Source organism: Ornithodoros turicata, chromosome 2 (assembly GCF_037126465.1).
Source record: "Ornithodoros turicata isolate Travis chromosome 2, ASM3712646v1, whole genome shotgun sequence".
Lineage (NCBI taxonomy): Eukaryota > Metazoa > Arthropoda > Arachnida > Ixodida > Argasidae > Ornithodoros > Ornithodoros turicata.
In genome coordinates this window covers 104124372-104148786 of record NC_088202.1, presented here as the reverse complement: position 1 = coordinate 104148786, position 24415 = coordinate 104124372, and the positions used below count along the sequence as shown (strand labels likewise).

At 44.4% G+C, this 24415-nt stretch overlaps 1 protein-coding gene and 1 long non-coding RNA gene across 4 annotated transcripts in view; one reads left to right on the top strand and one right to left on the bottom strand.

Moving 5' to 3' along the window:
* Positions 1-24415, top strand: part of LOC135383920 (ras-related protein Rab-8A-like) — a 107854-nt gene that overhangs the window by 32781 nt on the left and 50658 nt on the right. The gene's annotated exons all lie outside the window — the stretch shown is intronic.
* LOC135383919 (uncharacterized) lies at positions 5770-7179 on the bottom strand. 2 transcript variants are annotated; one of them, XR_010420148.1, is made up of 4 exons: positions 6965-7179; positions 6805-6891; positions 5935-6023; positions 5770-5877 (listed from the first exon to the last, which is right to left on the bottom strand). It is a non-coding gene; the product is annotated as an uncharacterized LOC135383919 (long non-coding RNA). The 2 variants fall into 2 exon arrangements; XR_010420147.1 differs by having other exon boundaries at positions 5935-6891.

Below are 24415 nucleotides of genomic sequence, written 5' to 3'. Positions count from 1 at the left end.
CATTGTTGTCGTTGTTTTTTGTTTTGTTTTTGTTGTTTTCTTGCATAAGGTGAAATCATTGTTACTTTGCTGATGTTCTCTTTGTTGCGTCTCTTTGTGGGGTCAACTTCACTACCCTCCTCCTTCTGGCAGTGGTAGTGACTTGTTCCCAGTCGGTGTTTTCTTTTTTTTTTGGGGGGGGGGGGGAGTTCTTTTTATTTTGGCAGGAAAAATCATCCAGAAAAGACGGCTTGCTGTGCCATAGTAAAGAATTCCTTAGTGGGTAGTTAGGTTCCGCGGGCAGTCAAAGTCAGTCGATGTGGGTCACATGTCTTCGGTGTTTGTATAACATCTGTTACAGCGATGACATGGTAATGCCAGATAAAACGACGGAAACGACGGAGCTGCTGTGCCACAACACGCGACGCGACGGCGAGTCTCCGGTTTCAATTTCCCTGAAGCTTTATTGCACGAGCTGTTATGCACGCTAACTTATAGCCCGATTATTTCGCTTAATTTTTACCGCATTATTATTTATTTCCCCTTCGTGACCGTGTCGCGGTAGGGACATTCTCTCTTGTGTTCGTCGTCGCTAATAATCACAAGGTGAAGCGAACAAGGGTGCTTCAACTACGCATTATTAATCTGCATCCATGGACTCGTTTTTCCTGTTCGTGCGCTAGCTTTCGCCGCCTGAAGTCAGAATGCTACGATAATAAAATTGTGCGTAACGCTTAACGCAACGAAGCACCCAAGTGCACTGCATCCAGTCTTAGGGGCACGGCTGATTCATATCATGGGTACGCATACCCCTGAATTGGTGCAGCTCGTTAAATATACCTGTCGTACCGGGAACCATGGTCTTCCCGGGCATTCTCTGGAGCGGATGCCTGGCAGTATATTTTTGCTTGTGTGGAAACAAATTCCCAACTATAAGGACCCTCGCGTGATTGTGTGCGGACGTATAGTGTGTTAATAATTCGTGGCTTTATGTCGCGAGACCAATATGATCATGAGCGACGCGTGCGACGAGCCTCGCGGAAGGCGGCGTGTCTAAGCAACTTGTACCGAGCCACCAAGTTGCTGGCGTCTTCGGCCGGGATCGAACCCGTAACCTCGCAATCAGTATAGGCGAACACGTTACCGACTAATCCACCGCCGCGGTATAGTGTGTGCACACGGTTATATACTCGATACATTATTTATATTTGAATGCTGTGACCCATTGATAACAAAAAAGCAATGGTTGAGATTTCGTCCTGTAATGCATGTGTGAAAGAACGCTTCTCCCTTTCGTTTGTGTCAGGGTTTTACGTGACCTGTCGAAATATTCTGACTTTCATGAGAACCGACTTTTCTTTTATTCCGCTGCTTTTAATATCAGATAGTTTGCATTTCTAAGTCGGTAACTTGAGGCATACCATGTGCACTACAAACTATACGTAACGGACGAACTCCTCTTTATATGACATTTGGTACGGTTACAGGATTACTTTGTTTTTAGGAAATTAATATTCCAATATTCGTTACACATGTCAAATTCAATTCGAAGCCTTCGAATAGTATCCATAGAAACATGTCGAAATATCCAGTCAGATTGAATATAGGTTGGGTATGACTTTTTATCTCGATTCAGCCCGAGTAACCCTAATTGGTTATTGGTAGTAATTGGTCCGATACCGTTTTTATTTATTTATTTATTTATTTATTTATTTGTATTTTGGGGGTCTAAAAATGCAAATAATAAATTATAAAAAAAAACGGTACCGGACCAATTCGAGCTAAGCCCGATGTCTCCCCGAATTCCAATCACGTATTAAGTATTTTTAGCGCGTGTTCGCTGTAAACATTATTTAAGTGCAACTATATTTATGCTAAGCACGTTTCATTTTACAACATGTAGCACTTGGGTCAATAATTCAAGAGGAACGCATGTTTGACCAACGCTGGGCTGCTAGATAGAACAATAATAACAAACCGAACGTGATATCACCCGAATTCACCCCGAATTTCAGATTTCACAATAACACCAGATTACCCCCCCCCCCCCACCCCAATTTGGGAAATGCATTTAACCCGAAAAAGTCAGCCCCTGCATATATAGGGCGCGAAAGTGTTCAAGTAGTACCTGTTGAGTTCTCACGTTCCCAAATGGATAATAGCCTGCTTTAGGTTTTCCCGCTTCGCTTCCTCTTGTTTTCTGATAAGCCGCAGTGGTTGGTTGGTGGCGTGCTATTGCCGAGCAACTCTTCCTGCAGGCTGTCACCATCACGTCCATGACCACCACCACATCTGCCTGCAGGCGGCATGTTGCTTGGGGGGAATCGTGCTTCCCAAGCGGAATACGTTATCCGTACCACTATAACGCTATTGTGGGGCCCCAGTTCCCTGGATCACCCAACAGAAGGAAGCCACCTTCCTTCTGTTGGGGTATATAAAAATAATACTAAAGAAGTGGGAATGAAACCAGACTTTCAGGCATTGCTTTTACCCCTATCCGGCGTAGTGCTGCTACTGTCCATGTTTAGCACTTCTTGTGGTTCATAAACCTCAACAAGCTAACGCTACGACAGTACGGCTCTGCGCATGAGAGAAAGAAAAGGTTGGGGAAGCACATGACAAAGCGTCTGTCGACTCAGGAGGCAGCAATAAGGGGGCATTCTTAGACGGGCCACAACACCATGGACCAGCTCATGTGGCCGAGTGGTTAGCATGCTGGCCATGTCACGTCGAGACTGGGAGGCACTGGGAATCCTGGTGCCGGCTGTGATGTGCAGGGTTTTTCCTGGGTTTTCCTCAGACGCTGTCAGATATATGTCGGCACAGATCCCTTAGAAGTCGGCCCAGGACGCGCAATCCCCCAGAGCGTTAGTCTGACAACGGCGCAGTACCACCATCACAACACTATGGTGAAAAACATGAAGCAACGTGGTGGTGAAAGGGCTCGCCGTGGGCAACGCGGGCAACGTCACGACTGACGCCCTGGGGAACGCCGGCACCGGGATTCGAACCCGGGTACCTTCTAGTCTCGACGTGACATGGCCAGCACGCTAACCACTGAGCCACGCGAGCTGGTAGAGCAACGTCGACCTCACATGCAGTTGTTGTGGTACCTTATTTGAGAGCGATCCAATGAGACCGTTCTACGTGCACGAGGGGAAAGGGAAAAGCTAAGGGGCCTGCGCGAAAGATTGACCTACTTGCATAGCGTACACGTTCGTAAGCTGCACTTTCACTAATGTGGGGATTAAATGGGCCTTAATTCTCGCACTACGTAGCAGCAGCCTGCCTCTCCGGATGTCATCTGCGAGAAGTTGGAAACGAACAGAGACATGCAGAGAGAAAATAAATGGAGATAGAGCAGTCATGTACCCAGGGCCATTGTATTTTAACTTTTTACGAGTAAGTTTTACAGTAGCAAACCCGAAGTCATCCAGTGTCATTGAAGTCAGCTTGCTCTTTCTGTCACATTTTTCTTTTTCCATGTTGCAACTGTTTGCAATAGCAACAACACTACAGTGTGTAAATCGAAGATAATTTCAGTGCTTCTGGACATCGTCATATAATCGTTTTTGAAGAAGTACATATTTTTCTCCAATCATTTTCGGTATTTTCGATACCCGATTTGGAAAGGCAGTTTATTTATTTATTTTGGTGTGTCAAGCGGAGTTTTTCAGTAACTACTTGTACGCGCACCTTCCGGCTCCTCAGTAAGAACACTGCTCCTGTTCTTTGTGTATGTCTTTAGTTCATTGCGTTTTAGGGTAATTTATGGTGATTACGGTCGTTTCTTTATTGTGCGGCCCTCCAAGATGTGGTCTAAGGCTGACGCGGCCTGCAACTCGATTTGAGGTGGTGGCCTCTGCACTAGAACGTACTCGCTCTTTTTTAGGGTCCGATTTCGCAGCTTCAGTGCTACTGACATTCAAAACATATAAAGTGCTACTGCGAATTTAAGAAAATATTTATTTCAAATAGAATTCCTATCGGGTACCAGATGCATCTTAGCCTTCAAGGCAACGGCCTCCTCAATTTCGCTCCCGTCCGTGTCCTCCTTGAAATGGAACAATGAGTTGTTACTTTTGTTTTTATTATACGGTGGGTGACCAGTAGGATTGTATGAAAGATCGAGATGATCACCTGTTATTATTATTATCTTCTTGCCCTTATGGCTTTCTCGCTACGGAAATCAATGAGTCATCAATTACCAATTATATTTTTAATATCTTCTTCCTAGTATGGAAAATGCAAATGATATCAGTATCTGAGTACATATTCGCAAAAGGACATCACTTTTCCATGGGGCGCAATAGACGAATTCATGCGATATCATCATATTATAATACAGGGTACAAAAACCAACCAGCCAATGGGAAGTTACGTTTCACATTCTTTCTTGTTCAGCTAATAAAGGATTTAGTTCTCTGTTGGATAAATCTCAAGAGTTACACATCCAGTTTCAAGAGCTATAGAGTTCAGCGTCTTTTTCTCTCTCTCTTTCTCTCTCGTTTACGTGTTCTGGAATAGCCTGACTCACATCTCGTTATGTTTCCTTTTTCAATGAATCAGCTTCTTCTTTCCTTTTTTTTTTTTTTTTTTTGTTGTGAAATGTGGTGGTAATGGAATGAGACCGTTCGGGAAAGGGGGGGGGGGAAGGGGACAGCGTCCGTATAACATGTTACAGCTGAACTTCATTATTAGTTTCTAAAAGTCCGTCTCTGCTATGATACGTCGCCTAATGCTCGTTTCAATCTGCGCAAGAAATATTAATTGTACCCCGAATAAATGCCAATACTTTGTTCATTTTACTTACCTGCATACCCAGCATACAGTATAGATGTGCAGACGGTCATGCATCACATGCGCCATTTTATCACTGCTTGTCGGAAGGAACTTCCCCAGCGCTGTGGATTTCTAATTAAATTCTTCTTATAAAGCCCGATACTCAGAAAAGCAGCTCTTATCAACTGTCCGCTTCAGAGGGGACAAATGAGAATGAATTATAGCCTTTGTCTTCTTTTTAATGAATCTCGGTTCTAATTCAAAGTTAAGGTACTTGTGCGATATCGCTTCCATTCATTGAATGCTCGTCGTTTTACAGACGCCATACAGCTAAATAATTAAACATTCGCGCAATTTGTTTCTGCAGCGTTCTTCGTCGTCACCGGCCAATGCAGTTTTTTTTTTCTTTTGAATCTAACAAGCCTCAAGAGATGGTTGGAGTTGGACGGACTAAAAATGGTATCCGCAGCATTCACATAGATTATTATAAGCATACGCCCCGTGTTGAATTTGATTTCACCTAGCGACAGCAACACCTCATTCATTTCCACTGCACCAGGAGCATGGTGGCACAACCTTTTTAGCCATGACAGGTACAGATTTTATAAAGTGGAATCGCCGAATAGGAATCAAATATAAACCGTCAACAGCAAAATCTTTTATATCTAGCCATTTCTTTCCCCCGTCACATGGGACGAAACTAGAAAGCAATCTTTGTAGTCACTGTTGGTGAATGCAGGGGGAGGGGGGGAACCAGGAGACGTTTAAGCCGTCCATTGGCCGGTTTTCGATCCAAAGCATCCCCGGAGCTCTTCGTGAAGGCTTCGCCAGAAAGAAAGCAAAATCCAGGGGTTACTTGTTGCCCCCACCCCCTTTACCCACAATATGGTGGACAGATTCTAGTACACCATAGCCCATAGGGGGCTCAGGACCTCGTCACATTAAAGCGATGACCTGGTTAAGTTTTGTTCGCGTCTCAAGAAAAGAAGTGAAAAAGAATAGTTCTGAGAGGAACATATTTATTGCGCGACGGAATGGCAAGAAAGGGAAAGTACAAGAAAGTCTTCGAGACGCTTCTGGCGCACATGTCCGTCTCCACCCTGCAGGGAACAGCACCTGCAGAAAAAGCAAAGAGTCACACAGCATCGCAAACTAAGCTAAACTCAAATATACTCTATAAAGTGGTGGGCATGTCATGACCGGGAACTCTTCTTGCATCCACCCTGGTGAGAGATTGCGGCGCCGCAGATGACTTGAGTGTTCTGGAAGGCAAAGGGGGACAGCCAAAATGTACCTGCCTCAATCAGTAAGCTAGTGCATGTTCGCGTTATCAGGGACTGATAAAAGACAGTCAACCCAAGCAGCAAGGTTTTATTGCAATGGTGGTCAAATACAAGAGACATAACTACAAGAAAATGACAAAGTAAAATGACAACGGGGATGACGCAGTGTTACTGCCTCACTAGTAAGCTAGCGCATGTCTGCGTCAGAGGGAATGAGAAAATACAGAAACAAAAACATAGCATATTTTATTGAAAAGTGATCAAGCTACAAGCAGAAACACAACAGGTGTTAAATAGTTTCGCAACGAATTACACACCTAGCAGCGCGACCGTAAGCTAGCCCTAACCACAATGGAATTGGAATCGAAGGTGGATACAGAAAGTATAGCTTACTTTTGTCGTAACACCCATTTGGGTTACGAACTGAAGCGCGATGTTCCTCTTCAGTTGACGAAAAAAAAAAAAAAAGGCCATTCCCTTCGTCAAAGCTCAACTGGGTCAGCAACTACAGTGACCGTTGCTCTGTGACGGACGGAATGCGAGCTCAGTTAAGCCTAACCCTAAAGTTACTTGAAGACAAAAGCGCGTAGCTCCTCTTGAAGCATGCCATCTTCATCTGTCTAGCTTAGCTACAGCGAAAGAGCTTTACACTTTACAAGAACATAAACGCTTCGCTGACAAACCCTTAACTGAGCCCAGTTATGGCAGAGCCGAATCGGAAGGCCCAGACAGCCACTGCGAAAGAAAAATACACGCTCACCATGTAGGCTTCATCTACCAGCCCGTGAACGTTGAAGAACAAAAATCCGCCTTATCGTCATTGGGAACCAGATACACTCAACGGCTCCTAAAAGAAGCAAAAAGACGTACGGTCAGGATAGATAAGGTTTTACTATAAAGCCTAGAAAGTGCGTGCTCACCACGCATCAAGAGTCGAGCGAACCACGGAAGCTGCTGACGGCGTCACAATCCAAGAACGACTGATGGCTTCTAGACCGTGCGCGTTGCTTTTAAAGAAATGGTTGTGATAGGTGTGCAGTGTGACTTTTGAGAAACAGTACTAAAGTTTCAGTTCAACAGAAAGAAATTTTTAAAAATAATTTTATATCGTACGTGACTAAATTTATCTTGCTATCATTAGTTGCATATTGATTCAAATGAACCGCTGCGTTACTGAGATGCCCAGGAAAGAGAAACTTATCTTCCCAAAGGTGCTTCCCTTTCCAGACCACCCTTCCTTGCATTCTTTTCGCTCCATTATCGCTTCTAGATATGTTCCACGAATTCGCGCGAATCTGATAGCATTCACTACGAAAACAATAACCATTAAACAAAACAACAATTCAAAGAATCCTTGTCGGGACTCGCACCTACATACAATCAACCAATCAAAAAGCCTAATTGCAGATTGTTTTTTGCATCCTGGATTATGATGATAATACGTCCATTCACCTATTGCACCCTATAAAAAGGTTATTGACTTCTCATGATTACGACACTGTCCGTGTAATAATAATTTATTTGGCCACCACAAATGATTACGACACGTGAAGAAAAAAAGAAAAACACCGTATTTGTAAGTATGAGATGTTTCAGAAATGTATAGTATTTTCCACACGTCTGAGGAACGATGAAGAAATTAATAACATTAGAAGCTTAATAAACAAACGTGATGAACTCAGCTCATTCATCGACACCACTGAGGCCGACGTAGTTGTCCTTACTGAAACGTGGCTCTCAACCAAAATATCAAATTGTGAGCTGTTTAATTGTGAGAAAGTGTTTGCTGTGTATAGAGCCGACAGAGGATTAAGAGTTGGTGGCGGAGTACTGATCGCTGTATCAGAGTCTTTATCATCTGCTGTTGTTAATGTCCCTACCACGCTGTAGATGCTTTGGGTGTCAGTTGGTTCACATCATAACAAACCCAACCAGCACAATGTACTGAAAGTCGAGTGCAATAGGGGTGGACGGTATGTGTTTTATCAATGTGCTTTAGTTTCACGACTCTGTTCAAGGCCTTCCACCTACCCGTCCACCCCTATTGCACTCGACTTTCAGTACATTTTGCTGCTTGGGAAATCATTGTCGGCGTGTGTTATCGTCCACCATCGTCTGATAATAACTTTCTTGACAATCTACATGACGCACTAAATATTGTCACGACGCGGTTTCCGTCTCTACCAGTGTTTCTTCTTGGTGACTTTAATTATCCAGGTATCTTATGGAATGTTGAACCACCTGGCGTCCCATCATTCAGTGATGCTTGCGCTTTTGTTCGCCTGTGTGATGATTTCCATTTTAACCAAATTGTTCTGAACCCGACTCGCGTTACTGCTACCAGTTCAAACATTCTTCATTTGGTCTTTACCACAACTGCTGACCTCGCATCACCTGTAGTACATTCCGATGGTTTAAGTGATCACTCATTACTGCATTTCTTTGTACAAACTCACTTGCATACCCATAGTACACGCACGAAACTCATTCGTAACTATAAGAAAGCCAATTTCGCAGCTATCAATGATGAACTGTGTAACTTCCTTGATTGCTTCATAGATGGCTTCGATGATCGATAGCTCGGTTGCGTCGAACTGGTTGATGTTCAAGACGAAAATAACGCAAGCACATAAGCACATTCCTGTAAGCGTCATCCGCATACGAAATGAATCACCATGGTACAACCGCACTTTAAAACGACTAAAAAACAAGAAGCGGCTTTATCGTCAACCCAGAAGAACGTCATCTCCCCAGAAGTGGGAACAATATACCGCTTCTCTGAACGCTTATAATGCTGCTCTTAAAAATGCCAAGTCCAATTTTTTTTTAAATCAGTTACCCTCCATGCTAGCCGAAACTCCCAGGAAGTTTTGGAACACGGTAAACCCTAAGAATAAGTTGCAGATGTCCTTGTTTGATTCAGCTGGCAACCTACACTCTGACCGGAGATGCGCAGGCATTTTGAACATGACTTTTTCTAACTCCTTCAGCTCAGTTTGTAACATACAATGCCCTCCACTCAGCATGCGAAGCATACCGCCCATGGACCCTATCATTGTCGATGACGTGGGAATTGGCAAGATCATCGATTCATTACCATTGTCATCCAGTGCGGGCAGTCACTTGATTACTCCCAAACTTCTGAAAAGCACTATTGTTTACTCATCAATTTTTCTCTCTAAAATATTTCAACAATCATTGCTTGAAGGAAAAGTTCCCATTGACTGGAAGTTGGGTAAGTCATCCCAATACACAACTCACGCGATAAACAATCCCCCAATAATTACAGACCTATTTCATTAGCATCCGTGCCGTGTAAAGTACTTGAGCATATCATCTACTCTCATTTAGTGCGTCACCTAGAAGAGAATGCTTTTTTCAGCGATTCCCAGCACGGGTTTCGCAAATCATTTTCCTGTGAGACGCAACTTGCTTGTTTTACTCACGACCTCCACTTAGCGTTAGATCGGTCCTCAGTTATAGATTGTATCTTCCTTGGTTTTAAACGCGCCTTCGACAAGGTTTCGCACCAATTACTGCTTCATAAGCTCAACTCCCTCAATATTAATCCCCAGGTTCTGGAGTGGATTCGGTCTTTCTTGAGCGGTCGGTTCCAATATGTAACGGCTAACAATTACGACTCCAATCTAATCCCAGTCCGTTCCGGTGTTCCCCAGGGCTCGGTGTTGGGCCCACTTCTTTTTCTCATATACATTAATGATTTACCCAACAGCCTTCGTTCAAACTTAAAACTGTTCGCTGATGACTGGTGCTATATCGTGAAATTACGAAGAGTGACGACGCCAGCGTTCTCCAATCTGTAGATAACGGCCTTGATTGGTGTAACACATGGCGTATGGAGCTCAATATTAATAAATGCAAACACCTTAGAGTTTGCCGCAAAATCTCAAACATTTCAGAGTACAGCATCAACAACACCATACTTGAACACGTTTCATCGTATAAATATCTAGGCGTTCATATCACATCGGACTCATCTTGGCGCACGCATATTGAACACACTATCAGTAGTGCCAATCGCACTCTGGGTTACATCAAACGTAATTTTTATCTAGTACCTCTTCATCTAAAGTTAACACTGTACAAAACACTCATTAGACCAAAACTCGAATATGGGGCAGCTACCTGGAACCCTTATCAAGAATCGCTCGTTCACGCCATTGAAGCTGTTCAGAATCGATCAGCACGTTTCATTCTCGGCAGTTACAATCGCACCGCAAGTGTATCATCAATGAAAACTAGCCTCCATATCCCACCTCTGTCTGTGCACCGTAAATTGAGTCGCCTGAACCTCTTTCATAAAATCTATCACCACAACCCTTCGTTGAAGGAATCGCTCGTTCTCCCACCTCATTACATATCGCGTCGCGTCGATAATAGCCAGCAAGTGGGTATTCATCGCTGTGCATCCACGTTTTCTGAGTCCTTCATACCTAGAACATCGCTTCAGTGGAACCAACTGCCATCATCATTATCATCTATAACTGACATTACACTCTTCAGGAAATCAGCAGCAATTCATTACTCTGTCAATGATTAGTTTTGTTAGGCCACCTTGTCTGCGTGTTTTTTGTTTTTTTTCTTTTCTTTTTCTTTTTTATGTTATGTTATGATTGAAATTGCCTTGTATGTGCCTGTCGTTTCTCCGTTAGTTTCTTGTCCCACTCCCCTCTGTAAAGCTTATGCCCTGAGGGCACCAAAATAAAATAAATAAAAAAACATAACCGGTGATCATCTCAGTCTCTCATCTGCTCCCACTGATCGATCACTCTATAATAGCGAATATGACTGATGTGAAAAACTATTTGACTACTCCTTCCTTGACAACTTTGGGGTGTGAACTATACGCACTTAGAAGGGGTTTGGGGCGGTTCTGTACGATCAACACAAGCCATTCTAGGTATATAGAGTGAGATCTAAATATTAATATATACTAAATGAAGGCAAGATTAGATATTTAGATCTCACTCTATATACCAACAATTGCATGCCACACAGAAGATCTGACCCTAAGGGTGTCAAGAAAGGACTTGTCAAATCGTGTTTCACATCAACCGTCAAAAAATCCTTCGAACTGTCCAATCAGCTCCACACCAAGAATACGAAAGATTACGAGACGCCGGATATTCGGATGACTTCATCTGGAACACACACACACACATACATTGGATGGTGATGGGGTGGGCGATTCACCGCCGCTGAGGCGATACACTGCGCTATTTCGCGTTGGGGGAGGATGAAGGGATGATGATGGGCTTTCAAAGAGCCGCCGCCAGACCGGTGGACCACAAGTACTCCGCCAGAAGACGAAGGCCCTGCGTCTGGTGGGCAGCGTTCGACCACGGACCGAGGACCTTCGCTAGGTTGAACGGCCGCTTGTCAATGCGTTGCATAGAGAGTTCCATTAGGGCACGCTCGTGGTGGTATTGCCCACAGGCCAGGATGACGTGGCTGAGGTCGCCGTGCACTCCACAAGTGGGGCAGAGGGAAGACGAGGTGGAGCCGAGACGGTGTTGAAAGGCAGGTGTAAAGGCAACGTTGAGCCTCATGCGGTGGAAGAGAGCAGTTAAGGGGCGCGGTAGTCGCGGAGGGAGGACGAGAGAAGCAATCATCTGGAAGCAATTCAAGGAAGTGCCGATTCCTGAAGCACGAAAAATAGATCATAGTGACGAGAAAAGGTTCCTTGTTTTGCCGTTTTTTCATGGGATATTCCATGCAGTAGAGAGGCAACGAGCAAGTGAACGCAGCAAAATCTTTTAAAGCATCATTTAAAGTGGCGGGTGAGCCTCTTCGTGGAGACGATGCGTATTTGAGTCCGGAAAACGCTCGTCCCAGGCTGTTAAGTCTTGCGACAGTCGGTAGCTTGGTCGAGGGGCCCAGCACCCAGGCAGAACCCAGACGAGGCAAAAGTGAGTGAAGTGAAGAACGGAATATATTTACATCGTGACAAGTGAAAGTGAAAAGCTCCAAAAAGGGTCAAAAGAAGGTCACTAGCCGCGGAGAGTTCTAGGGAGACGACCTTGATCTCCTTCCCCTTTTGGGTGAATGGGGAAGCTCGCGGACAGGAACATGACTGACCAACGACTGGAGGGTGACAAACATGGCGTGGCAGCCTGGTCGTAACAAGGCTCACTTCAGTTCCTGGAACTGTTATCATTTCCTTTCTTTTTTTTCTTTTTTGCTTCCGTGTTAGCGCCGCGAAGCAACTGTGGCTATGAGCGGCGTACAGATGTAGTAGACAGGTGGAGAGAGGACAGCAGGAAGGAGTGGGGGACAGGGGGGTTAGTATGCGTACTGGGCCGACTTCAGGGGGAACTGTGCCGAAATTCGTCTGGAAAGTCTTCGGAAAACCAAGGGAAAGAATACCTCAGACAACACAGCCGGTAGTAGGATTTGAACCCACCACCTCCCAGTCTTGAGCACGACCTCGGCTATACCACCAATGAGCGGGACGCCTTAACCCGCTCGGCCGTGCGGATGGTGCTGTTATTTCTCCTACTATGCATCACAAACAGCACGCCATAAAAGTCAGCTCTCAGTAACGTTGAAAACTAGTAAAGGTCCAAGGACCCCAGGTATGAAATTTCAATGTTTCTGGTTCAGCTCCAAGATGGCGGCGGTTCGGTTCCGACGAAAAATAACGGTTGTTTTCGGTTGCGTTCGACACCCTACATGAGGTGCACTGATGCATGACCGGCGACGGCGGACGGGCGGCTATCCGGCGCGCGTAAGTGATGGTGGCGCTAAAATCTGCAAATGTTGCGCCATATAGCGGAAAATGAGCGAAGCTTATCGCAATCTCATACTACTACTAACAGTAACCACAAAGGCCGATACCATGTCAAAGGCACGACTGATCATACAGTCCTCCTATTTGTAAGGCCGAACAATGGAAGGTCGTCCCTCCCTTCAAATGGGGTGTTTCATTTTCTTACTAGAGCAGCATAACGTATGTTTACGAGGTCATTCTATCTCTTTGCGATATTATAGCTTCCAAGAGCGTGCAAAAGCGAAATATATGTACAAGTACGCGTAACGGTACATAACCATCTATTCGTTATCACATGGTGGTAAAGCTATACTCGCTCGCCAAATTCAATATGTCTCGAGAGTGTTGACAAGCCAGTAGCCACTGGACGAAGGACATGCGAGAAGTCGTGAGTTTGAACACATTATCCGTAAGCATGCACCAAAGCTGGAGAATATGCATCGTTCACAGAGACGGAACACAGTTGCATTTCGTGATTCTTTTCTTCTTTGCGTATTGTGTTACAAATAGGATAGCCTTTCCAGTGACAAAGACGCTTGTAGAATAATAGCACATTGGAAAACATGGCTTCGATTGTTCCATTTATGAGAGAATTCGATTGTAACAGCTTCTGCCAACTCGCAGTGACAATGGAAGGTCATCGCATGTTATTTTCGTGCTCGTTACATGTACACAAATTCAAGCATACCTCGGCGTGACTTCTATAGCGCCGCAAACTGTAACGCCACGCCCCACGAACTTCTTAGTGCATGATAAGCATCATTCGTCGAGGACATGCTCTGACCTCAATGAAGGCTGTCACAAACTGTCACCGTACAGTAAGAAAAGAGGAAAACATATTGCTACAATCCCGCGTTTCAGTTTGTTATTGAAACGACACGGTAACACCGTTTCCTTCGATACTTCTATTCCCTCTTCTTCTCGCGCGATGCTTCGCTATATCCGCATTCGCTACAGCCGAATTCGTTGTAAGCGTAAGTATTTCACAGCGCGATTTCGTCCGCTCGAAAAGGACGAAACCAACGTGTGAGTAAGCTAAAAAAAAAATCCCCCGATAAAAGCCCATCGTCTCGGATGCAAGCGGATGACGACGAAAGCGTCTCCCCGTCTGAATGGGTGGCACTTCCTGCTTTAGAATGCATTCGCGGCGCCTTTATTGAAGCAGCATCCACCCACTGTTGCCGATGTCTCCTGTCGTTTACTCGAAATGAAAGAGAAATTGCGGCGCGACTTCTATCTTCGTTATCCGACGGCAATGACGAGTCGCTGCTTGGCCTCTTTCGCGATTCAATGACGGTTATACGACCTTTGAATAGAAGAGTGATAGTTGCCGTGTGCATCCTTATCGTGCAATTCCCTGCAAAGCGGATGCCGAAAACGGGTGTCGTCTTTTCTTTTCTTTGTGCCTTTTTGTCAAGGTAGTTGTGTTTAGCTACCTTTTCTACTCGATAAACATTTAGATCGCTCGTTCTGGAGCTTTTAGAGTTCGGAAAAATTTCCTGGGACACCAATTAGGAACAACAAAGTTGTTGGTTAAACTTTTGTGTGTGTGTTAGCGCCGCGAAGCAACTGCGGCTATGAGCGGCGTACAGACGTGGACAGATGGAAGAGGACAGCAGGAAGGAGTGGGGGACATGAGGGTTAGTATGTGTCCTGGGTCGACTTCGGGGGGAACTGTGCAGACATTCACCTGGTACACTGCTTGACTTGAGGACATTGGAAAAGGTAAATACTAGGAAGGCCGTCAGCAATCATAAAGGTTGGTTTGCCAATCCGGTGATTAAGAAATTGGAGGCGTGTGATTAGATTTGAAGAATAAGAATACAGAGAAGATATTTAAACCTCACAAGCTCTCAATAAGACTCTGTGTTTGTAGATCACATTCTGGGGCGCGTTACAGCTTGATAATACTTTGTCAGTGATAATAAACACAATCTCACCCATACGTCGAAATTATGGGAATGACAATGACCGAACACCGCACTTGTCGTCGATACCATCGTCGTTGACGTGGGGTTTGCGTGTCTCCGATTGTTTATGCGGCTGACACCTAAGAAATTTCGAAACCGTTTTGACGTTATACGGGGCATAACTGTGCATGAGAGAGTCAGAAAACCTGCAGAGTAAACCTGCCTTCAGCACCTGCGGCTCCTCCACAAGTTTCGTTCACAACGCTCTCACACACGCTCGATCACCAAGCAACGGCCGTCAACATCGTCTGCGAGACGTTCTTCAGCTGTTTCAGATCTGCCAACTAGTGCTGCAGCATACCAGTCGAAGTCATGAAAGTAAATTCCCAAATGCCCAAAACATCGTGAACCTGTCGAACGCCCTCAACATTTTGTGTGTGTATGTGTGTGTGTAAAATAAAATCTCCGAAATATTTCTTCTGATTGTTTGATTCTATTTTTTAATTAGGCTCGTTGTAAGAGGTGTTCTCACAAAGTTCAGTCGTTTTCCACATAACTGGAACTCTCCAATTGTACTTGTAATCGCAATAGCGTTATCACTCGACAACCTATCTGTCAAGCACTCATGGTGGTCACTTTTCCACGGATGTGTAACGCCATGTGTCACCCGTCTACTGCATTGTCAGCTACTATATTTACATTGCGCACCGCATAGAAAGTTCTAACCTTTTTGTTTTGACCCTATGGTAATATCTCAGTCGGATTTTCTATTGTGTAGTGGGGTTGCACATGTAGTTGCAATGTATGCTTTGTTGTGTGTATGCTCACTGGATGTAACGAAACGACAGACTGGCAGTAAGCGTTCTGGCACATTTTACAACACGTAAATTTGTGTATCAAATGTTTTTGTTTGTTTGTTTTTTCACGTTTGATGCAGGTGTTAATTGAAAAGATGGGTTTGTAATTAAGCTTTATAGTCTTTTATAGTTTATTCTGTCACGTACGTTTTAGCATAGTTCATGTTACTGCATTTCTTAACCGAACCGTGTTAACAGAAGAAAAGTAACAACCCTGAATAGCGGAAGTACCTATGGGAACTTATGGTACATTTGCTGTATGCATCATATTCCATGTGAAATGCATTAGCGACCCTTCCTATGCCCTCCAGGACAGTTCCAACCTCTATTACACGTCTGTGTTGAACTTTACGTAAAATAAATTGTACTGCGAGAACGAGTGTGCATGTGTGAAACATAATGGATAGAAAAAAAAAAGAGAAAATACAGGAAAACGGCAACCAGTAAAATGCAGCCGTAACAACACTGGAGCAAAAACCAAACGTTTCCAGACGACAGACCTGTTCCTAGCGCTTTAATCGAATAATAGCAGCTATTACGAATACGTAGTGAGATGCAGTCCGACAGCTACCCTGACAGCGTACAAATATTAAACAGACACCACTATCAGGAAGAACTCTGGAGCATGAAGCTGGCTAAACTGTCAGTTAATCAATAGTGACACCTTTATCCCAGTTCCGTAATCTTTTTCGCTGGGCGTTAGTGTGATATCAGTGATCGACACCGCAGAAAAAAAAATAAACAGTAAAAAAACAAGACGGGGAGAGACTTTTGGTCTGGATCAGAGGAGAACGATCGACGGAATTACAATGAAGGAAATGACCTCGCACACCTCCTGCATTTTTCATGGGAGCTGCCCTCAATTATTTGCCGTCGTCAAGTTTATAAAGTGACTGCAGCTATTTGTCGCCGTACTATTATATTCCACTAAGCCCAATACAGAGGCGACTATACCGACAGTCCTTGTCTGTATTCTACTATAGAGGTTGCGACGTGGGAATAAATTTGGGGCGTGCATGGAATTGATTGGTTGCTTTCAAACTGGTAGCCCTTATGAAAATGATTTTCTAGTTTCTATACAGGACCTATAGAGAATCTATCTATCGTGTCTAGTGTCAATCTTGTGCATAGGAAATAGATAGAAGCTGTATAGGGTTTTTAACTGGTAAACTCTATACAGTTTCTATCCAGGATTCAGACTCTAGAATGTATACATTTTCTATACAGTCTCTATAGAGCTAATACTACCTGCCCCGAAAGATCTTATTTACGGACGTGTGTTACTTGTTTTTTGCTGTACATTTGATGAACAACTAATACATGTGATATGTGCATGTATGAACATGGATACAAATGCTAATAGCAATATTGTGACTTATCACTTCAGGCATCGTGAACATTTACCGTTTAGTACTTTTTAGTGTTGCACGAACTGCTGCTTCTACACTGTCAGGAGAAAATGTATAAAAAGCGTATGTATAAAACAGGTAAACCAGGGCGGAAGTACCATTTTTGTACCTATTTCAACTGTCTATACCATCGTTTAAACCCAGTGTAACTCACTGATCGCTGTAGCTAATCGTATAGTACGGGGCTAGCTCCATGCATGCGCAACGTGCAGCACCACATTAATTTGGTGTGGAGATTGTGATAGTCTAGTTCGAGTAATTTGAATAAGAAACACAGTCATGGAGTAATATATTAAAAAGTTGGAGGAAATGTTTTTAGTGACTGTTATTCACTACCGAAATAACAATCTATGCTTGACTCTCCTCGGGTGGTGACCGAAATAAACCGTCCAAAATAAATCGTGCCGAAATAAACCGTTTTAATATAAATCCTAGTAATACTCCCACGGTTTTCAAAATCCCGCTACCGGCGAGAAAACCATCGCCAGCTATCCCGACACCGAGTGCTGGTCGCCCATAGCCACAGGAGCGGTGGTGGCCCGCACCCTGCGCCAACGGGAAAACGCAGCCGGCAAGTCGGCAATAAAAATGATTTTCTAGTTTCTATACAGGACCTATAGATAATCGATCTATCATAGTGTCAATCTTGTGCATAGGAAATAGATAAAAGCTGTATAGGGTTTTTAACTGGTAAACTCTATACACATTCTATACAGGATTCAGGAACTAGAATGTATACATTTTCTATACAGTCTGCATAGAGCTAATACTAGGCGCCGAAAGGTCTTATTTACGCGCATGTTTTACTTGTTTTTTGCTGTACATTTGAAGAACAACTAATACATGTGATTTGTGCATGTATGGACATAGATACAAATGCTCATAGCAATATTGTGGCTCATCACTTCAGGCAACGTGAACATTTACCGTTTAGTACTTTTTAATGTTGCACTTGACGAACTGCTGCTTCTACACTATCAGAGGAAAAGGTATAAAAAGCGTATGTATAAAAAAGGTAAACCAGGGCGGAAGTACCATTTTTGTACCTATTTCAACTGTCTATACCATCGTTTAAACCAAGAGTAACTCACTGAGAGCAGTAGCTAATCGTATAGTACGGGGCTGGCTCCATGCATGTGCAACGTGCAGCACCACATTAATTTGGTGTGGAGATTGTGCTGGGTTAGTTCGAGTAATTTGAGTAATAAACACAGTCCTTAATGCAGTAATATATTAACCAGTTGGAGGAAATATTTTTAGTGACTGTTATTCGCTACCGAAATAACAATCTATGCGTGCTCTCCTCACCCGTGTGGTTGCATCTCGAGCTATGACGGCTCCACATGTGGCCTAGCCATTTCGTTGCGTGTTTTACCAGTATCTGTTCCTCTACAAACACGTCACAGGCTTGTGCGTGTGCAAGTGTTCGGTTTGTTTTTCTCTCCTTTTCTTTTCTTTTTTTTTCGGTTTGGAGTGGGATGGCACGCAGTGGGTGGGATGTGGCGGTAAAATAAATGGAATGTACCTGGTTTTTGAAATACAAAAGAAGATTATGGAGCTACTGCCATCGGCTAGGCGGCACAAACAATGCGTAGTCAACCAGTTGTCGAAGCTGTATCGCAAATGAAACGAGATTCTATTCATATTGTATACGACTTGTAATATGCTCTCCAATTCCTACCTAATATTGTTTCTAGTTTCTATAAAATATCGTTTCCAGCTTCTATTCAAATTTGCTATCCAGTTTGTATCTGTTTCTATCACCAATTATTGAAAGGAACCACACTGAAGCAAGATCAATGCTGTATACACTCTCTATTCAGGATTAATGCTGTCATTCTATGTTCTTGTTTACAAACTCTATACAATCTAGAAAACTTTTTTCATAAGGGAGTGACAATTCGAGCTTTACGTCGCGAGACAGCTGCCATCATGAGCGTCGCCACAGTGGTTAATCAGCGGATAAATGCGTTTTGCCCGCCTGAGGGTCGCGCCGAAATCTCGGCACACCGTATTGAACGTTACTCGCGGAAGATCTTTGCGACTTGTACCCTGCTTGCAGACTGCGCGTTCGATATGCTTGATTAAGGTCACGATAAAGTTTCATAATGTCCACACGGGCAGTAGACGTTTCAAACTAGTTTTTGTCTGCTCTATACGATGGAAATGGATGTTCTGAAGCTAAATACAAAAGAAAGAACAAGACACATAGCCTCAAGTGCCTAAGAACAATTCTGTCTTATCCTTTCTTGTGTGTTCCAGCCTCAGAACACAATTTCCATCGTGTTCAACAGATATGCCGCTTGCGTCGCCCCGTCGTTAGAACTGCCCGTCGTATGAATATGCGTGTTGGTGAGAAAACATGCAACGTATATATAGACAGGTAGCCAAACTCCCATAGGCCCCTGCGTCTTCAGAATGGCGCCATGAAAGAGATCGTCAGTGCCATCCACCCGTTGCGCGGACTACAACGATTATAAATAAATGACGTCAGATACGACGTCAGCAGCATGAATAATAAGCAGTGCATAATTAACCTTGCGCGTTTACATTCGCGCACGTCGTTTGCGTTGTATTCCATTCGCCTTTTCCTGACCGAACCATAATAATCGCCCGGCAACAATACCAGGGGAGAACAGAGAAAAATAAATCATATCAGGTTTAATGACACATATCAGTTCGAAATACATACAGTTATCGCAGGTTTTGACAACTCGAAATAGATTGGTATCGTGATGACCACAAATAAACTAGGAAATTTCACTTAAGGTCAATTTCTCACCTAGAGCTAAACGAGAGGATAGAAAGGTAGCTTGCGAGCTGGTGGTATAGATCCATAACTTAAAAGCCCGAGCCTAGGACAAAAAAAAAACGACAACACAGACAAGGTCCCAAAATTTGAGACCTTGTCTGTGTTGTCGTTTTTTGTGCACGGAGTGTGGTGTGCCAGCGACCGCGGACCATGTGATCATCGCATGTCCCACTTATCGGAGGGAGCGTCACTTGTTGGCAAACGACTTTGCGCGGATTGACAGCCGACCCCTTGACCTCAGACTCATTTTGAGACCGTAGGACACACGAAAGCAGATGTCCGTCTTGCGACCCTTCATCAAATTCCTGCAAACTACAGGCCTGATCGACTCTCTCTAAAACCCTGTCAGCGTCGTCAGCATCATCCTCATCACCATCCTCTCATTTTCCCCCAATAGCAATGGGGTAGCATTCTGCTCAATGAGCGGAAGTCATCCCCATATCATCGTCATCATGTATTTCTCTCTCTCTCTCTCTCTCTCTCTCTCTCTCTCGTTTTTTGTCCCCTAGTCTCGGGTTTTTAAATTATAGAGCTAAACGTGCACGTAGCGATTAGCCTTTTGCATTTCTTCAGTGAGTGGCCATAATGGGTCCGTTGCAAAAAAACATGGCATCGTTGGTGCACAGCTGATTCCTGCTAGCACTCACGCTATCATGGCCGGTCTCGTCATGACGAAATCATTTCTGTTTCTTCTTCTACTTCTTCTTCGCGGGGCCAGTAACAGGGGATGCGTTGCACTCATCTGTTCACAAGTGTTAATCTTGGTCTACAGCTCCGATATGTGAACGTCGCTTCCTGTTTTATCCAGAAAGTATACGAACTCCGTATTAGAATGCTCGGACACACGGCACGGATACAAGGATGCACGGACAAACGAGCCTACTGTTACACATGCGCAGTGGAGCAGGATACGGAAACGTACTCGGGTGGTAGATGATTTCGAATATGTGTACGAGTGGGGCAACAGATAGTTGGCTAACTTTTTAAGTGACTTCCATCTTTCTTTGTCTGCTCTGTTCGTTAATTCTCTCGTTTGGGCGTTGTATACAAGAGGGGCTGTCTAAAGATTGACTGAGGAGGTTATCCTAGCGTGAAGACGCACACGATGCTACGTTAAAAATTAAATTGTCAACACCTTTGATTAATGAAGAATTTGACATATGCGGTATCAAGTGGCTATCCCTTTTCGGCGAAGAATCTTCATGGAACTTTCAGGCTGCAAATAGCGCGCTATGTGGTCGTCCTGCAGGCTTCATTGATGCAGTCAGCTATGGCATGAGCATTCTGTTATTTCAGCCTATACGCTCAACGCAGCGTATCGCAGCGTGTCGTTTCTTCGAAATGGGTTCTGGTAGTCCTATCGGTATTCCGCATCAAAAGGCTACCAATTTGCTTCCCATCACTTTCTATCACTACACATCGCCGCATACATATCTTACTGAGACATCTGCTCGCTTCGAGATTAGTTTACCCCCTCAGTGCACAGAGAAAGGAATCCTTGAATGGCTCTGCGTGCATGCAAACGAGGGAGAATTCGTTACATCACAGGCTAAACTAAGCAAGCGAAAGGTGTATCTCTCCTTATTTGCATTTGAAATTGTGACTGATCCTACGATATCTGCTAAAGAAAAATCGGTGCAACCAGGAAGTCGAAAGGCGTCACGGAAGAACGTGCAGAGTTGATTGTCGCCGTCTATGCCGTACCTGAACTGATTCATTTGGAAGAGACAGATTGGTTGCCTACTGAGCAGAGCCTTCAGATGTAATCTCCTTGGAGAAATGAAAAAGGAAGTTTTCTTTTTTTTTTTTTTGTTGTTGTTGTTCTAGTTGTTCTGATGGGTGCATGGAAAGCAAAGTTCTGTCAAAGGTCTGTAGAGTACATCATTGCTCAGCGTGATGAGGGCCGCTGATGTATTTCATTTACGTTCATCTGAACTCTTATTTCATTTACTGGACTCATTCATCAGGTGTACCCTGCTTCGTCTTTTTGTTTGTTTGTTTGGTTTTGCTTCTTTCTCTTTTCTTTTCTTGTGCCACTTTGTCATCTTGAGGATGGTTTTTCACTTACTTTTCTATTCACGAGTTCTAGCCTGACTAGCCTGACCCGACTTTGTCATGTCTCACATCTCCATATTTTTCATATCTCAGTCAGTCAATCTGTTAAAACTTGGGGGTAGATTTCCACTAATAATAACAATAATAATAATAATAATAATAATAATAACTGCAATACGTTTACACATAAGGTGAGTCAGCCAGGAACGGCCGGAGCTTCACTGCATAACACGCACCTAGTCAACCATCATCCCGAATGCTGGTGTTGATGAAGAAGAAATAATAGAGAGAGGTTGAATTCGTCACACGACAAATTCGGCTACTCACATAAAAAAGCCCCCCCCCCCCCCAAGGGGAAAAATATACAAGAGAACCCCCCGCCCCCTCGCTTTCGCCATAGCTATCGGCCGAAGGCCAAATCACCGGTTAACGTTGCGCGCAATGAATTACACGGTCCTGATAGACTGATTTCAACGCACACCTCTGAATCTGAATCATCCCGAATGACAATGTTATCTCCCTTGATTTGGTGAAAACAGGGAGCGAACGCCATTTGTCTGGCAATTATGAACTGCATAGTGCCACAAAAATGGCGTACGCCCCCCGTTCTCAGCAAAGCAAGGGAGAGAACGCTGTCATTCGCGATGATGGTTGGTTAGGAGCGTGCTATGTGATGAAGTTCATTTCTAAGATGCCCTATCACCACCACCACCACCACCACCATCATTTCTAAGATGCCCACTTGAGTGCGGCCAACAACGGCAAGCTACCTCGACACCCCCCCCCCCCCCCCCCCCCCCCCCCCCCTCATTTCTAAGAGTGTACGCATATGGGCCTGTTGCTCTGGGCCAGGTGGCGCGAGTGAGCAGCAACATCAGCGCCCCAAATCATGCAACACTCCCCAGTTTAGCAGACGACGCGGCACTTTCAAGTACACGGTTTCGAGTTGTCCGCGCTTTTCAAGAAGCACCGCTTTTTCTGTTGATTTCCTACAGGTTTTGTAGCTTCCTTGGCACCATACCGTTTGACACACCATGCAAAACCCGCTGATGGAACTCCTTACTGTTGTGATCCGCGGCCGTTTGGGCCCGAAATGGCGCTGTGCAAACTTCACTGCAACAGCCTATAGCGAGTGTACCTCGAACTAAAGTGATCGAAATTCCCGTTGCAAAATAAACTACTGTAAATAAATATTGTCTGACTATAAAATGCACAGTCGAGCGCGGGAAACTGTCAACGGCAAACTGAAACTAACCTGGACTAACCTAATAAGAAACTAACCAACATGCTGCGTTCCATCGTGTCTGCCCTGCTAAGCCTAACGGCTCCTAAAATGTGGCTTTCGTCCGCTAATACGAGTTTTTAAAACACGGCATGTCATCTTACGAAGCAATCGAGCATTCTCCTTCCTTGTTTCGGGATCCGGAATTTCGAGATCGGGGAATTTCGCGACTGGGAATATCTAGGTCCTCCCTATACATAGCGCATGCGTTCCAAATTATACGACACAGTTGTTGTGTCTGTTCTGTCGTTGTTCGACCGGCTGTTTGTCCGTGACTGCAGTTCGTCCTGAGCTGCTGCGAGATACACCTCCACATCAGGGTTGCGGAGTTGCCATTACGGGGTTGGAATGATTCCGGAATCATTCCAGATTTATCAGAGCCCGGAATGTAATTGGAATGGAATGGTGGAAACTGTCCTAGGAATGGAATGAAATTAGGCATTTTTTTCGCAGGCGGAATGGAATTGGAACGGTCTGGTCTATGGGTGCCACCCGGTGAAGGGCGAAATAACCTTGTATTTCTGCTTTTTCCGTGATGGGTAATGTCAATCTCCTCTACAGCACTGCTGGGCGACCCAGCACGTTTACCGGTCCCTTTTCTTTTATTGATAGAATTAAGGGAATGGAATGGGGTTGCCAAGCCATTCCAGGAGTGGGAATTAGCCATACCTTTTCATTCCGAGGAATTGAAAGGAATGGAATTATCACAAATCTCCATTCCTCGGAATGGAATTGGACTGGAATGGGTGATCCCATTCCGCAACCCTGCTCCACATGCCGGGCATATTCGAAATAGCAGTTGTCGGGCTCAAAAACGGCTCATATATATTCGGGAAACTCAGAATGCTGCGAAGTAGCGAACAGTTTATTCGGCATTTATTCTACGTTTCGTCTTCTGCTTGTATACTTTTTTTTCTGGAGAAAACCACTCTCGCTTTTACGCATCACCGCAAAAACTCATTCTGTTCATCGCGGTTATTACTCTGTGAAGCAGACGCTGTGGCTCGACCATGTAGACGAACCCTCTTGCTATAGATGTCGGAGAGAAGAGTCACTCGATTCGCGTGGCGCCTTCCCGTCTACGATGTTAGCTCGGAGCTGACAACGTCTGGGGCCTCGTGGAGAAAGGGGGCAGACATGACTCACCTTTTCTCTCCATTTAAACCGGATTTTTCGCCTGGGCTGCGCCATAGTTTTTTTTTTTTTTTTCTGTGTGTACGTGTGTGTGTTTGTGTCTACCGGTAGAGACGACGCGC